The sequence below is a fragment of the Oncorhynchus tshawytscha genome, linkage group LG10, assembly GCF_018296145.1.
Source record: "Oncorhynchus tshawytscha isolate Ot180627B linkage group LG10, Otsh_v2.0, whole genome shotgun sequence".
In the NCBI taxonomy this organism is placed as follows: Eukaryota; Metazoa; Chordata; class Actinopteri; order Salmoniformes; family Salmonidae; genus Oncorhynchus; species Oncorhynchus tshawytscha.
The window spans coordinates 4,851,338-4,866,682 of NC_056438.1; the positions used below are offsets into that span (position 1 = coordinate 4,851,338).

Sequence of the window (15,345 nt, forward strand, 5' to 3'; positions counted from 1 at the left end):
CTACACCTGCATTGCTTGCTGTTTGGGGTTTTAGGCTGGGTTTCTGTACAGCACTTGGTGACTTTAGCTGATGTAAGATGGGATTTATAAATACATTTGATTGAAATTTGATTGTAAGAGATAGTCACTGTGGCTGGGTGCTAACATGTTGAGACAGTCACTGTATTTTTATTTATTTAAACTTTATTAATGTTTATTTAACCAGCAAGTCAGTTAAGAACAAATTCTTAGTTTCAATGACGGCCTAGGAACCGTGGGTTAACTGCCTTGTTCAGGGGCAGAACGACAGATTTGTACCTTGCTTCGGTTACTAGTCCAACACTCTAACCACTGGGATACACTGCCGCCCCTACACTCTAACCACTACACTCTAACCACTACACTCTAACCACTACACTCTAACCACTACACTCTAACCACTACACTCTAACCCCTACACTCTAACCACTACACTCTAACCACTACACTCTAACCACTACACTCTAACCACTGGGATACGCTACCACCCCTACACTCTAACCACTACACTCTAACCACTACACTCTAACCCCTACACTCTAACCACTACACTCTAACCCCTACACTCTAACCACTACACTCTAACCACTACACTCTAACCACTACACTCTAACCCCTACACTCTAACCACTACACTCTAACCACTGGGATACACTGCCGCCCCTACACTCTAACCACTACACTCTAACCACTACACTCTAACCACTACACTCTAACCACTACACTCTAACCACTACACTCTAACCACTACACTCTAACCACTACACTCTAACCACTGGGATACCACCACCCCTACACTCTAACCCCTACACTCTAACCACTACACTCTAACCCCTACACTCTAACCACTACACTCTAACCCCTACACTCTAACCACTACACTCTAACCACTACACTCTAACCACTACACTCTAACCCCTACACTCTAACCACTACACTCTAACCACTGGGACACTGCCGCCCCTACACTCTAACCACTACACTCTAACCACTACACTCTAACCACTACACTCTAACCACTACACTCTAACCACTACACTCTAACCACTACACTCTAACCACTGGGATACACTGCCGCCCCTACACTCTAACCCCTACACTCTAACCACTACACTCTAACCACTACACTCTAACCACTACACTCTAACCACTACACTCTAACCACTACACTCTAACCACTGGGATACACTGCCGCCCCTACACTCTAACCACTACACTCTAACCACTACACTCTAACCACTACACTCTAACCACTACACTCTAACCACTATACGCTGCTAACCATAACACTCTAACCACTACACTCTAACCCCTACACTCTAACCACTACACTCTAACCCCTACACTCTAACCACTACACTCTAACCACTGGGATACGCTGCCGCCCCTACACTCTAACCACTACACTCTAACCCTACACTCTAACCACTACACTCTAACCACTACACTCTAACCACTGGGATACGCTGCCGCCCCTACACTCTAACCACTACACTCTAACCATAACACTCTAACCACTACACTCTAACCCCTACACTCTAACCACTACACTCTAACCCCTACACTCTAACCACTACACTCTAACCACTGGGATACGCTACCACCTCTACACTCTAACCACTGGGATACGCTACCGCCTCTACACTCTAACCACTACACTCTAACCACTGGGATACACCACCCCTACACTCTAACCACTACACTCTAACCACTGGGATACGCTGCCGCCCCTACACTCTAACCACTACACTCTAACCACTGGGATACGCTGCCGCCCCTACACTCTAACCACTACACTCTAACCCCTACACTCTAACCACTACACTCTAACCACTACACTCTAACCACTACACTCTAACCCCTACACTCTAACCACTACACTCTAACCACTGGGATACGCTACCACCCTACACTCTAACACTCTAACCACTGGGATACGCTACCACCCCTACACTCTAACCACTGGGATACGCTACCACCTCTACACTCTAACCACTACACTCTAACCACTACACTCTAACCACTGGGATACGCTACCGCCCCTACACTCTAACCACTGGGATACGCTACCGCCACTACACTCTAACCACTACACTCTAACCACTACACTCTAACCACTACACTCTAACCACTACACTCTAACCACTACACTCTAACCACTGGGATACGCTACCACCTCTACACTCTAACCACTACACTCTAACCACTACACTCTAACCACTACACTCTAATCACTGGGACACTACCACCCCTACACTCTAACCACTACACTCTAACCCCTACACTCTAACCACTACACTCTAACCACTACACTCTAACCACTACACTCTAACCACTGGGATACGCTACCGCCACTACACTCTAACCACTGGGATACGCTACACCACTACACACTAACCACTGGGATACACACAGCCACTACACTCTAACCACTACACTCTAACGACTGGGATACGCTGCCGCCCCTGTCTAACCACGACACTCTAATCACTGGGATTTGCCACTACACTCTAACCACTACACTCTAACCACTGGGATACACTACACCACTACACTCTAACCACTGGGATACCAGTACCTTGCTACACTCTAACCACGACACTCTAATCACTGGGATACGCTGCCGCCCTACACTCTAACCACTACACTCTAACCCCTACACTCTAACCACTACACTCTAACCACTACACTCTAACCACTACACTCTAACCCCTACACTCTAACCACTACACTCTAACCACTGGGATACGCTACCACCTCTACACTCTAACACTCTAACCACTGGGATACGCTACCACCCCTACACTCTAACCACTGGGATACGCTACCACCTCTACACTCTAACCACTACACTCTAACCACTACACTCTAACCACTGGGATACGCTACCGCCCCTACACTCTAACCACTGGGATACGCTACCGCCACTACACTCTAACCACTTCTAACCACTACACTCTAACCACTACACTCTAACCACTACACTCTAACCACTGGGATACGCTACCACCTCTTCTAACCACTACACTCTAACCACTGAAAAAATGTAACCACTACACTCTAATCACTGGGATAAAATGTTACACTCTAACCACTAATTTCAGTTTGACCAACACTCTAACCACTACACTCTAACCACTACACTCTAACCACTGGGATACGCTACCGCCACTACACTCTAACCACTGGGATATTTTCCACCACTACCTCTAACCACTGGGATACGCTACCGCCACTACACTCTAACCACTACACTCTAACGACTGGGATACGCTGCCGCCCCTACACTCTAACCACGACACTCTAATCACTGGGATACGCTACCGCCACTACACTCTAACCACTACACTCTAACCACTGGGACACTACCACCACTACACTCAACCACTGGGATGGGCTGGTACATGTACTGGGAGACCACCACTACACTGTAACCACTGGGATGGCTACCACCACTACACTCTAACCACTGGGATACGCTGGTACCACCACTACACTCTAACCACTGGGATGCTACCGCCACTACACACTCTAACCACTGGGATGGTACCACCACTACACTCTAACCACTGGGATACGCTGGGCCACTGGTAACCACTGGGATACGCTACACCACTGTGGCTCTAACCACTGGGATACGCTACCACCCCTACACTCTAACCACTGGGATGGGTGCTACCGCCACTACACTCTAACCACTGGGATACGCTGCCGCCCCTGGTCTAACCACTGGGATGGTACGCTCACACCCCTGGGTGGTCTAACCAGACACTCACTGTGGCTGGGATGGCTAACTCTAACCACTACACTGTAACCCCTGGTACACATGTAACCACTACACTCTAACCACTGTAGAGACACTCAACCACTGTGGCTGGGTGGTACACATGTAACCACTCACTGTGGCTGGGTGGTAACCACTACACTCTAACCACTGGGACTGTGGCTTGGTGGATGGTGACATGTGGTAACAGAATACTGTGGCTGGGTGGAACATGTAGAGACAAGTGTGTGCACTGTGGACTGGGTGGTACACATGCACACACACACACACACACACACACACACACACTGGGTGGTACACACACACACACAGTCACACACTGGGTGGTAACACACACACACACACACACACACACACACACACACTGTGGCACACACATAACACACACACACAACACACACACACTGGGTGGTACACACACACACAGTCACTGTGGCACACACACACAGTGTGTGTAAGAGCGCCTGAAGCTAGGCGGTGAACTGTATCAGAGGTCAAATCTTATTTTATTTGTCACATGCTTGGTAAACAACAGGTGTAGACTAACAGTGAAATGCTCACTTACGGGGGGGTACCAGTACCTTGCCTGAAGGGCAGAGCTGAACCTCTTTCCTGAGAAATAGAGAGGAGAGGGAGAGAAAAAAAATAGGTGTGAACCCAGCTAGCACATTTTGTACCTTGGAAGTTTTGGGAACGTTCGTTTTTGGTTTCCCATTGGTTCTGGGAATGAAGCCATACGTTTCCTGACCGGTAAAACGGAACGTTTTTGAAATGTTCTGAAAACGGAAGTGAAAAAATGTAGAAATCACACCGTTATCTGCTGCTTGATAAAATTTTAAAAGTTTGCTTAATTTCAGTTTGACAAAAGAAGTGTGTAGTGTGTAGTGTGTAGTGTAGAGAATCGTTGTACCATCCAAACTGCTGTGGAGTATATTTTCAATAACACCCCTCAAAAAAACAAATCTGCTGTTTGAAGCTGGTGTACAAAACTGAGAGTATAAGACGCAAAAAATAAACGTAATGTTGACTTAAAAAGACAAGACACCCTACACTCACTGTGGCTGGGTGGTAACATGTAGAGACACTCACTGTGGCTGGGTGGTAACATGTAGAGACAGTCACTGTGGCTGGGTGGTAAAAGACAGTCACTGTGGCTGGGTGGTAACAGACACTCACTTTGGCTGGGTGGTAACATGTAGAGACAGTCACTGTGGCTGGGTGGTAACATGTAGAGACACTCACTGTGGCTGGGTGGTAACATGTAGAGACAGTCACTGTGGCTGGGTGGTAAAAGACAGTCACTGTGGCTGGGTGGTAACAGACAGTCACTGTGGCTGGGTGGTAACAGACACTCACTGTGGCTGGGTGGTATCAGCACTCACTGTGGCTGGGTGGTAACATGTAGAGACACTCACTGTGGCTGGGTGGTAACATGTAGAGACACTCACTGTGGCTGGGTGGTAACATGTAGAGACAGTCACTGTGGCTGGGTGGTAACATGAGACAGTCACTGTGGCTGGGTGGTAACATGTAGAGACAGTCACTGTGGCTGGGTGGTAACATGTAGAGACACTCACTGTGGCTGGGTGGTAACATGTAGAGACAGTCACTGTGGCTGGGTGGTAACATGTAGAGACAGTCACTGTGGCTGGGTGGTAACATGTAGAGACAGTCACTGTGGCTGGGTGGTAACAGACATTCACTGTGTCTGGGTGGTAACAGACAGTCACTGTGGCTGGGTGGTAACAGACAGTCACTGTGGCTGGGTGGTAACATGTAGAGACAGTCACTGTGGTTGGATGGTAACAGACAGTCACTGTGGCTGGGTGGTAACAGACAGTCACTGTGGCTGGGTGGTAACAGACAGTCACTGTGGCTGGGTGGTAACAGACAGTCACTGTGGCTGGGTGGTAACAGACAGTCACTGTGGCTGGGTGGTAACAGACAGTCACTGTTCCTGGGTGGTAACAGACAGTCACTGTGGCTGGGTGGTAACAGACAGTCACTGTGGCTGGGTGGTAACAGACAGTCACTGTGGCTGGGTGGTAACAGACAGTCACTGTGGCTGGGTGGTAACATGTAGAGACCGCCACTGTGGTTGGATGGTAACAGACAGTCACTGTGGCTGGGTGGTAACAGACAGTCACTGTGGCTGGGTGGTAACATGTAGAGACAGTCACTGTGGCTGGGTGGTAACAGACAGTCACTGTGGCTGGGTGGTAACAGACAGTCACTGTGGCTGGATGGTAACCGACAGTCACTGTGGCTGGATGGTAACAGACAGTCACTGTGGCTGGGTGGTAACAGACAGTCACTGTGGCTGGGTGGTAACATGTAGAGACAGTCACTGTGGTTGGATGGTAACAGACAGTCACTGTGGCTGGGTGGTAACAGACAGTCACTGTGGCTGGGTGGTAACAGACACTCACTGTGGCTGGGTGGTAACATGTAGAGACAGTCACTGTGGCTGGGTGGTAAAAGACAGTCACTGTGGCTGGGTGGTAACAGACAGTCACTGTGGCTGGGTGGTAACAGACAGGCACTGTGGCTGGGTGGTAACAGACAGTCACTGTGGCTGGGTGGTAACAGACAGTCACTGTGGCTGGGTGGTAACAGACAGTCACTGTTCCTGGGTGGTAACAGACAGTCACTGTGGCTGGGTGGTAACAGACAGTCACTGTGGCTGGGTGGTAACAGACAGTCACTGTGGCTGGGTGGTAACAGACAGTCACTGTGGCTGGGTGGTAACATGTAGAGACAGTCACTGTGGTTGGATGGTAACAGACAGTCACTGTGGCTGGGTGGTAACAGACAGTCACTGTGGCTGGGTGGTAACATGTAGAGACAGTCACTGTGGCTGGGTGGTAACAGACAGTCACGGTGGCTGGGTAGTAACAGACAGTCACTGTGGCTGGGTGGTAACAGACAGTCACTGTGGCTGGATGGTAACAGACAGTCACTGTGGCTGGGTGGTAACAGACAGTCACTGTGGCTGGGTGGTAACATGTAGAGACAGTCACTGTGGCTGGGTGGTAACAGAGACAGTCACGGTGGCTGGTTAGTAACAGAGACAGTCACTGTGGCTGGTTGGTAACATGTTGAGACATTCACTGTGGCTGGGTGGTAACATGTAGAGACAGTCACTGTGGCTGGGTGGTAACATGTTAAGACAGTCACTGTGGCTGGGTGGTAACATGTAGAGACAGTCACTGTGGCTGGGTGGTAAACATGCAGAGACAGTCACTGTGTCTGGGTGGTAACATGTAGAGACAGTCACTGTGGCTGGGTGGTAACATGTTGAGACAGTCACTGTGGCTGGGATGGTAACATGTAGAGACAGTCACTGTGGCTGGGTGGTAACATGTTGAGACAGTCACATGTTGAGACAGTCACTGTGGTTGGGTGGTAATATGTAGAGACAGTCACTGTGGTTGGGTGGTAACATGTTGAGACAGTCACTGTGGCTGGGCTGGTAACATGTTGAGACAGTCACTGTGGCTGGGTGGTATCATGTAGAGACAGTCAATCTGTCTGGGTGGTAACATGTAGAGACAGTCACTGTGGCTGGCTGGTAACAGAGACAGTCACTGTGGCTGGGTGGTAACAGACAGTCACTGTGGCTGGGTGGTAACAGACAATCACTGTGGCTGGGTGGTAACAGAGAAAGTCACTGTGGTTGGGTGGTAACAGAGACAGTCACTGTGCCTGGGTGGTGTCATGTTAAGACAGTCAGGGTGGTGTCTGGGTGGTAACATGTAGAGACAGTCACTGTGGCTGGAGGTGTCATGTTTAGACAGTCACTGTGGCTGTGTGGTAACATGTTGAGACATTCACTGTGGCTGGGTGGTAACATGTAGAGACAGTCACTGTGTCTGGGTGGTAACATGTAGAGACAGTCACTGTGGCTGGGTGGTAACATGTAGAGACAGTCACTGTGGCTGGGTGGTAAACATGCAGAGACAGTCACTGTTTCTGGGTGGTAACATGTAGAGACAGTCACTGTGGCTGGGTGGTAACATGTAGAGACAGTCACTGTGGCTGTGTGGTAACATGTTGAGACAGTCACTGTGGCTGGGTGGTAACATGTAGAGACAGTCACTGTGGCTGGGTGGTAACATGTTGAGACAGTCACTGTGGCTGGGATGGTAACATGTAGAGACAGTCACTGTGGCTGGGTGGTAACATGTTGAGACAGTCACTGTGGTTGGGTAGTAACATGTTGAGACAGTCACTGTGGCTGGGATGGTAACATGTTGAGACAGTCACTGTGGCTGGGTGGTAACATGTAGAGACAGTCACTGTGGCTGGGTGGTATCATGTAGAGACAGTCAATCTGTCTGGGTGGTAACATGTAGAGACAGTCACTGTGGCTGGGTGGTAAAATGTAGAGACAGTCACTGTGGCTGGGTGGTAACATGTAGAGACAGTCACTGTGGCTGGGTGGTAACATGTGGAGACAGTCACTCTGTCTGGGTGGTAACATGTTAAGGCAGTCTCTGTGGCTGGTAGTAACATGTTAAGACAGTCACTGTGGCTGGGTAGTAACATGTAGAGACAGTCACTGTGGCTGGGTGGTAACATGTAGAGACAGTCACTGTGTCTGGGTGGTAAGATGTTAAGACATGTTTGAACTTTTAGGAAACGTTTTGTTAACGTAAGGAAATACCAAAAAAAGTATGTATATTTCCTCAATGTGCTGAGAATGTTCCAAAGCCAAGCAATCGTCATGCACCATTCCCAGAACGTTTTTATGGAACAGAACCATACGACAACCATGCTCTCGCTGAGCTCTACGAAACAAATGGTTCTCAGAATGTTATGTGCTAGCCGGTAATTGAAGAGCTGAACCTCTTAGCTGAGATGTAGAGAGGAGGGGGAGATATATACAGTCTCTACATGTTACATGTTACACTTCAACTATATATATATATATACAGTGGGGCAAAAAAGTATTTAGTCAGCCATCAATTGTGCAAGTTCTCCCACTTAAAAAGATGAGAGAGGCCTGTAATTTTCATCATAGGTACACTTCCACTATGACAGACGAACTGAGAACAATCCAGAAAATCACATTGTAGGATTTTTAATGAATTTATTTGCAAATTATGGTGGAAAATAAGTATTTTTGGTGGCTGACTAAATACTTTTTTTGCCACACTATATATATATATATATATATATATATATATATATAGAGAGAGAGAGACAGAGACATACATACATCCCAGATGGCATCCTCTTCTTTGACCAGTGACGTTATATAATATCCCAACCATCTTCTATCGATCATACAGCTAGCTACAAGACTCAGACCTTTGTTAAACTTATAGCGAGCGGTCTAATAACAGTGTGTGGGTGGGTGTGTGTTCAGGTATAAACACACACTCGTTAATTGTGTCAATACAGTGGTCAAACCATGTCAGCCTGCCGCCATAGCAACGATCATTAGCAACGATCGTTAGGTTAATTTATTAACAAACACACACACACACAAAGAGAACCACACACACCCTGACGTTCAGTTATTATGGCCATAACGTGGAAATAAGCGCTGTGACACAGAACCTAAATAATGTACTTTGCAAACTGTTTCCCGCTGTGCAGACTTGTGGGAAGGAAGTGTGTGACTGTGCGCACTTGTGTGTAGTGTGTCTTTGTGTGTGTGTGTGTGTGTGTGTGAGTGTGTGTGCATAGTGTGTGTGTGTAGTGTGAGTGTAGTTTATGTAGTAGTTTGTAGTGTGTGTCTGTGTATGTAGTGTGTGTCTGAGTGTCTTTGTGTGTGTGTAGTGTGTCTATAGTCTAGGTGTAGTGTGTGTGGTAGTGTGTAGTGCGTGTGTAGCGTGTGTGTAGCGTGTGTGTAGTGTGTGTGTAGTGTGCAGTTTGTGTGTGTGTGTGTGGGTGAGTGAGTGTGTGTGTGTTCAATTCGGGGTTCCACTGCCTAGGCACCACAATACTCTGTTAGCCTAGGCATTATTTATTTATTTATTTATTTGACATCTTGAGATACGTTTCCAAGATGAAAAACTAAAACTAAAACCTAATAATAATAATAATAGTAATAATAATGATACTAATAATGATAATAATAGTAATAATAATAATGATAATAATAGTAATAATAATAATAGTAATAATAATAATAATAGTAATAATGATAATAATAATAATAGTAATAATAATAGTAATAATAATAATAATAGTAATAATAATAATAATAATAATGATAGTAATAATAATAGTAATAATGATAACAATAGCAATAATAATAGTAATAATAATAATAGTAATAATAATCGTAATAATAGTAATAATAATAATAATAATAGTAATAGTAATAATAATAATAACAGTAATAGTAATAATAATAATGGTAATAGTAATAATAATAATAGTAATAGTACCAGTAATAATAGTAATAATAATAGTAATAATAATAATAATAATAATAATAATAGTAATATTAATAATAATAATAGTAATAATAATAATAGTAATAGTAATAGTAATAATAATAGTACTAGTAATAATAGTAATAATAATAATAGTAATAATAATAATAATAGTAATAATAGTAATAATAATAGTAGTAACAATAATAGTAATAATAATAATAATAATGATAGTAATAATAATAATAATAATAATAATAGTAATAATAATAACAATAGTAATAGTAATAGTAATAATAATAATTGTAATAATAATAATAGTAATATTAATAATAATAATAATAGTAATAATAATAATTATAGTAATAATATTGCAATGACTGTCTAATAATAATAACAATGAAATACTAAGAATATTAACATACATTAACAGCATAAAAACTAATACAACTTATTAAACTACTGCTACAACTATTAATATAAAACTACTGCTACAGTTACTAATACAACTACTAAAAACTACTGCTCCAACTACTAAAACTACTGCTGCAGTTACTAATACAACTACTAAAACTACTGCTACAACTATTAATAGAAAACTACTGCTACAGTTACTAAAACTACTGCTACAATTACTAATACGACTAATATTGAGATGTTTGGTTCTAAACACTGTGTATTTGTGAGATGCAGAATAGGTGAATGGATGATCTCCGCATGTGTGTTTCCCACCGTGAAGCATGGAGGAGGAGATGTAATGGTGTGGGGGTGCTTTGTTGGTGACACTGTCAGTGATTTAACCAGCATTGCTACCACGGCATTCTGCAGTGATACGCCATCCCATCTGTTTTGCGCTTAGTGGGACTATCATTCATTTTTCAACAGGACAATGACCCAACACACCTCCAGGCTGCATAAGGTCTACTTGACCAAGAAGGAGAGTGATGGAGTGCTGCATCAGATGACCTGGCCTCCACAATAACCCGACCTCAACCCAATTGAGATGGTTTGGGATGATGTGGACCGCAGAGTGAAGGAAAAGCAGCCAACAAGTGATCAGCATATGTGGGAACTCCTTTCAAAACTGTTGGAAAAGCATTCCAGGTGAAGCTGGTTGAGACAATGCCAAGAGTGTGCAAAGCTGTCATCAAGGCAAAGGAAGGCTACTTTGAAGAATCTCAAATCTAAAATATTGTCACGACTTCTACCGAAGTCGGTCTCTCTCCTTGTTCCGGCGACGTTCGGTGGTCGACGTCACCGGTCTTCTAGCCTTCGCCGATCCACCTTTCATTTTCCATTTGTTTTGTCTTGGTTTGCATTCCCTCATTACTCGTCCTGCATATAACCCTCAGTTCCCCCCCCCATGTCTGTCTGTGGAATTGTTATGTTTAAATGTATGTGTACTCCAGGATGGTTTGTTTAGGTTTCTGAGTGCCGTGTTTTGTTCGCCTCAATAAAGGTCTCCGTTTGCTACGCACTTCTGCTCTCCTGCGCCTGACTTCACTGCAGACAGTTACTCACGCCTTTACAGATATATTTAGATGGTTTGGGTTACTATATTATTGGGATACTACATTATTGGGATACTACATTATTGGGTTACTACATTATTGGGTTACTACATTATCGGGTTACTACATTATTGGGATACTACATTATTGGGATACTACATTATTGGGTTACTACATTATTGGGATACTACATTATTGGGATACTACATTACTGGGTTACTACATTATTGGGTTACTACATTATTGGGTTACTACATTATTGGGTTGCTACATTATTGGGTTACTACATTATTGGGTTACTACATTATTGGGTTACTACATTATTGGGTTGCTACATTATTGGGTTACTACATTATTGGGTTACTACATCATTGGGTTACTACATTATTGGGTTACTACATTATTCCATATGTGTTAATTTTATAGTTTTGATGTCTTCACTATTATTCTACAATGTAGAAAATAGTAAAAATAAAGAAAAACCCTTGGATGAGTAGGTGTGTCCAAACTTTCAAGTGGTGGAGTATATTCACTAATATCTTCACATTGGGATGTTTCTATTAGTTAAAACCAGAAATAGTATGATTTTAATTGCCATCATTTCTCTCTAGGTAAAAGTTGGCCTTTGTATCTGAAAGATCTAAGAGCATTAGTTTAGGTAGTTTAGCATGTCTTCAGCTCACAGCCTTTATCTAAATTACATTTCTGATATCAACATTACACAACAATATGACAACACCTTAACGCATTTCAACACAGCCGGGATTCACGGACAAACAGACATCATCAATATTTTACTGGTTTTAACCTACTAATTAATCATGTTCCGTGACAATAAAATGGACCTCCCGTGGAGTCCCATGGCGCGAACAAACTTATAATTGGTTCTTATGTGCTTGCGACCGAATGACTGACAGCTCTCCAAGACTCCGGCCATTTTATTTATTTTTTTTGCCGTAAAGTATTGGCTATCCTTGCGCTGCTGTCCAATTATTTTCCGTGTAAATCTATTTAATCAAGGCTGCATGCACAACATTGTCCTCGGTCGAATACAGTTGTCACCACCTGCAACAAAAGTATGCACAGGCGCGCGCAAACACGCACCTCTCTTCAAAGTGGCGTATCCTTGGAATGCGAGGTGATAAGAGACCGGTTAAAAAAATGTTAAATATTTAATCACCTGCTCACAGACGCTATGAAGTGTAGTGATGTTAGGTTGTGTGTGTGTGTGTGTGTGTGTGTGTGTGTGTGTGTGTGTGTGTGTGTGTGTGTAGAGAGAGAGAGAGAGAGAGAGAGAGAGAGAGAGAGAGAGAAAGAAAATGATTCAGAGAGAGAGAGAGCTCAATATCTAAGGCAAAATTGTACATCCATCCAGGGACCCAGGACGTTGGGAGGTAACTTGAGAACTGGCCACTTGGGGCAACGGTGAACGCTATTACCATCAAGTAGACTTGCTGTTCGCTAGGCAGCAACGACATAAACCGTGGTCTCTGGCTCGGAGGGTTGCATGTTCAATTCTTACGCCCTCTTTTTTTTTCGCCTTAACCCTCACCTTAACCATTTTGAATGAATGCCTAAACTTCGAAATTTGACATTTATATACAAATGTCTGATTCTGAAGTGAGACTGTGAGAGCTTGTTGAAGGGACAGACACACACACACACACACACACACACACACTTAGCCTACCGTTGCTTCTGTCACAGGCAGACGTCAAATCCACTCAAATCCACTCAAGTCCAGTCCTCCAATCCATAGTAGAACGATCCAATATAGCTCTACTAGTAACATGGTATATATTATCACTATGAACTAAATGTAGCTTTATATTGCCATTGTCATTATCAACGATATTGCCAAACTCTTATATTCTGGTAGAGATTAGAATCCGTCACACAAACAGTTCTAGAGCGTAAAGACACTGACCGTCATATTCATGTGAATTCAGTTTGATTTAGTCAAGTCCATTTAGGTCGAACTGTCCGTTTTCAATTGGTTGAAAAAATATCCTAAAAGTCCTGGAGATCTGATTCTGTTATTTCCACGTTAAAACCGAGACAGATGTGTTTTTCCCGCACGAGGCTTCACGGTGACATCCATTCACCCTCCTTGCGCACTGAACAGAGAGAGCGAGAGACTGACTGACTGAACGGACCGCACGAGGCAAATCCGGTAAGTTTATGGTGAGCGAGAGCTTATCCAACCGGGAGGGAGGGAGGAGTGGAATCTGTCTACTCTAAATTATATTGATATTGTAAGAAGGCCATGAGATATTTTTCTCTGTCGACCCAGTAAACAGCGTGTGTTTGCGTGTGTGTGGGTGTTTTTGCGTGTGTGTGTTTGCATGGGTGTGGGTGTGTGTTTGCGTGTGTGTGTGTGTTGGTGTGTGTCTGTGTGTCTATCTGTGTGTGTGTGTGTGTGTGTGTGTGTTTGCATGTGTTTTATGTGTGTGTGTGTGTGTTGGTGTGTTTGTGTGTGTCAGTGTGTGTGTGTGTGTGTGTGTGTGTGTGTGTGTGTGTGTGTGTGTGTGTGTGTGTGTGTGTGTGTGTGTGTGTGTGTGTGTGTGTGTGTGTGTGTGTGTGTGTGTGTGTGTGTGTGTGTGTGTGTGTGTGTATGTGTGTGTCAGTGTGTGTGTGTGTGTGTGTGTGTGTCTGTGTGTGTGTGTGTATGCAAGCCTGAGTGAAAGGGATAACAAAGAGAGGAGAGAGATATTTTCAACACCACATGGAAGGTTGGGCGTTTTAGTTGTGTAATTAAGAACGTCATGGAAGTGTTGTCAACCACTGGACCATTCTAAGTGGACAGTATGCTCTAATTAGCAACCAATACGTGCAGTGGATGGCTCTGACATATGCAACACACACACACCTTTGAAATGTACACACACACCAACATGACTGATACTCCTTCTCTGACATTTAAGTGATAATGCCTGAGAAAAACGGTGTTTGGAGGGATATATTGGCACGGTGTGGTTAGGCCCGAGACGAAGTCGAGACCAACCATGCCAATTTATCCCTCCAAACACCGACTTTGAGGGTACAATCACTTTTATACAACGGAAAAGTTTTTTTCTTCGGGGGGACACGGATTTATGTCATACTATTTCATCCTTCCACAAGATAATAGTTCCGCCACACCGTTGCTATCTAAGCCGTCTGGTCGTTCCTTCTATCGGTTCTGTTGCTAGAGACACGACCCAGTCGTTCAGTCTTTTTGTTCTGTGTATCTATGGACGCGAAGCAGTCGTTCATTCTAAATGTTCTGTATCTATGGACGCGAAGCAGTCGTTCATTCTAAATGTTCTGTATCTACGGACGTGACCCAGTCGTTCATTCTAAATGTTCTGTATCTACGGACGTGACCCAGTCGTTCATTCTAAATGTTCCATACTGGACGGCAACGTTCACATCCCTAGCTTGCTCGCTAGCCAGCTACGGCTAACTTACAGTCACGTCAAAAAAGTGCAGCCAGAATAACAGCAAAGCAGCTGCGTTTTGTATTTATTGAAGCTGTTTTCTAGTGACATTGATTTGGATACATCCATAACAATGAGCTAATGAGGCGCGACTTCGCCTGGCATAGATAATGTGCTCTCTCATCAGGACACTGTTGTTCAGAGGAGCTAGCCAACAACACAGC

At 44.2% G+C, this 15,345-nt stretch overlaps 1 protein-coding gene across 1 annotated transcript in view; it reads right to left on the bottom strand.

The window, feature by feature from the left end:
* LOC112238421 (neuropeptide Y receptor type 2-like) overlaps nt 1-13,868 on the bottom strand; it is a 22,626-nt gene extending 8,758 nt beyond the window's left edge. Inside the window, exon 1 of the mRNA XM_042329311.1 lies at nt 13,393-13,868. The gene's annotated coding sequence lies outside the window, so the exon portion shown is untranslated. The remainder of the gene's footprint in view (nt 1-13,392) is intronic.
* Nucleotides 13,869-15,345: the final 1,477 nt, after the last annotated feature.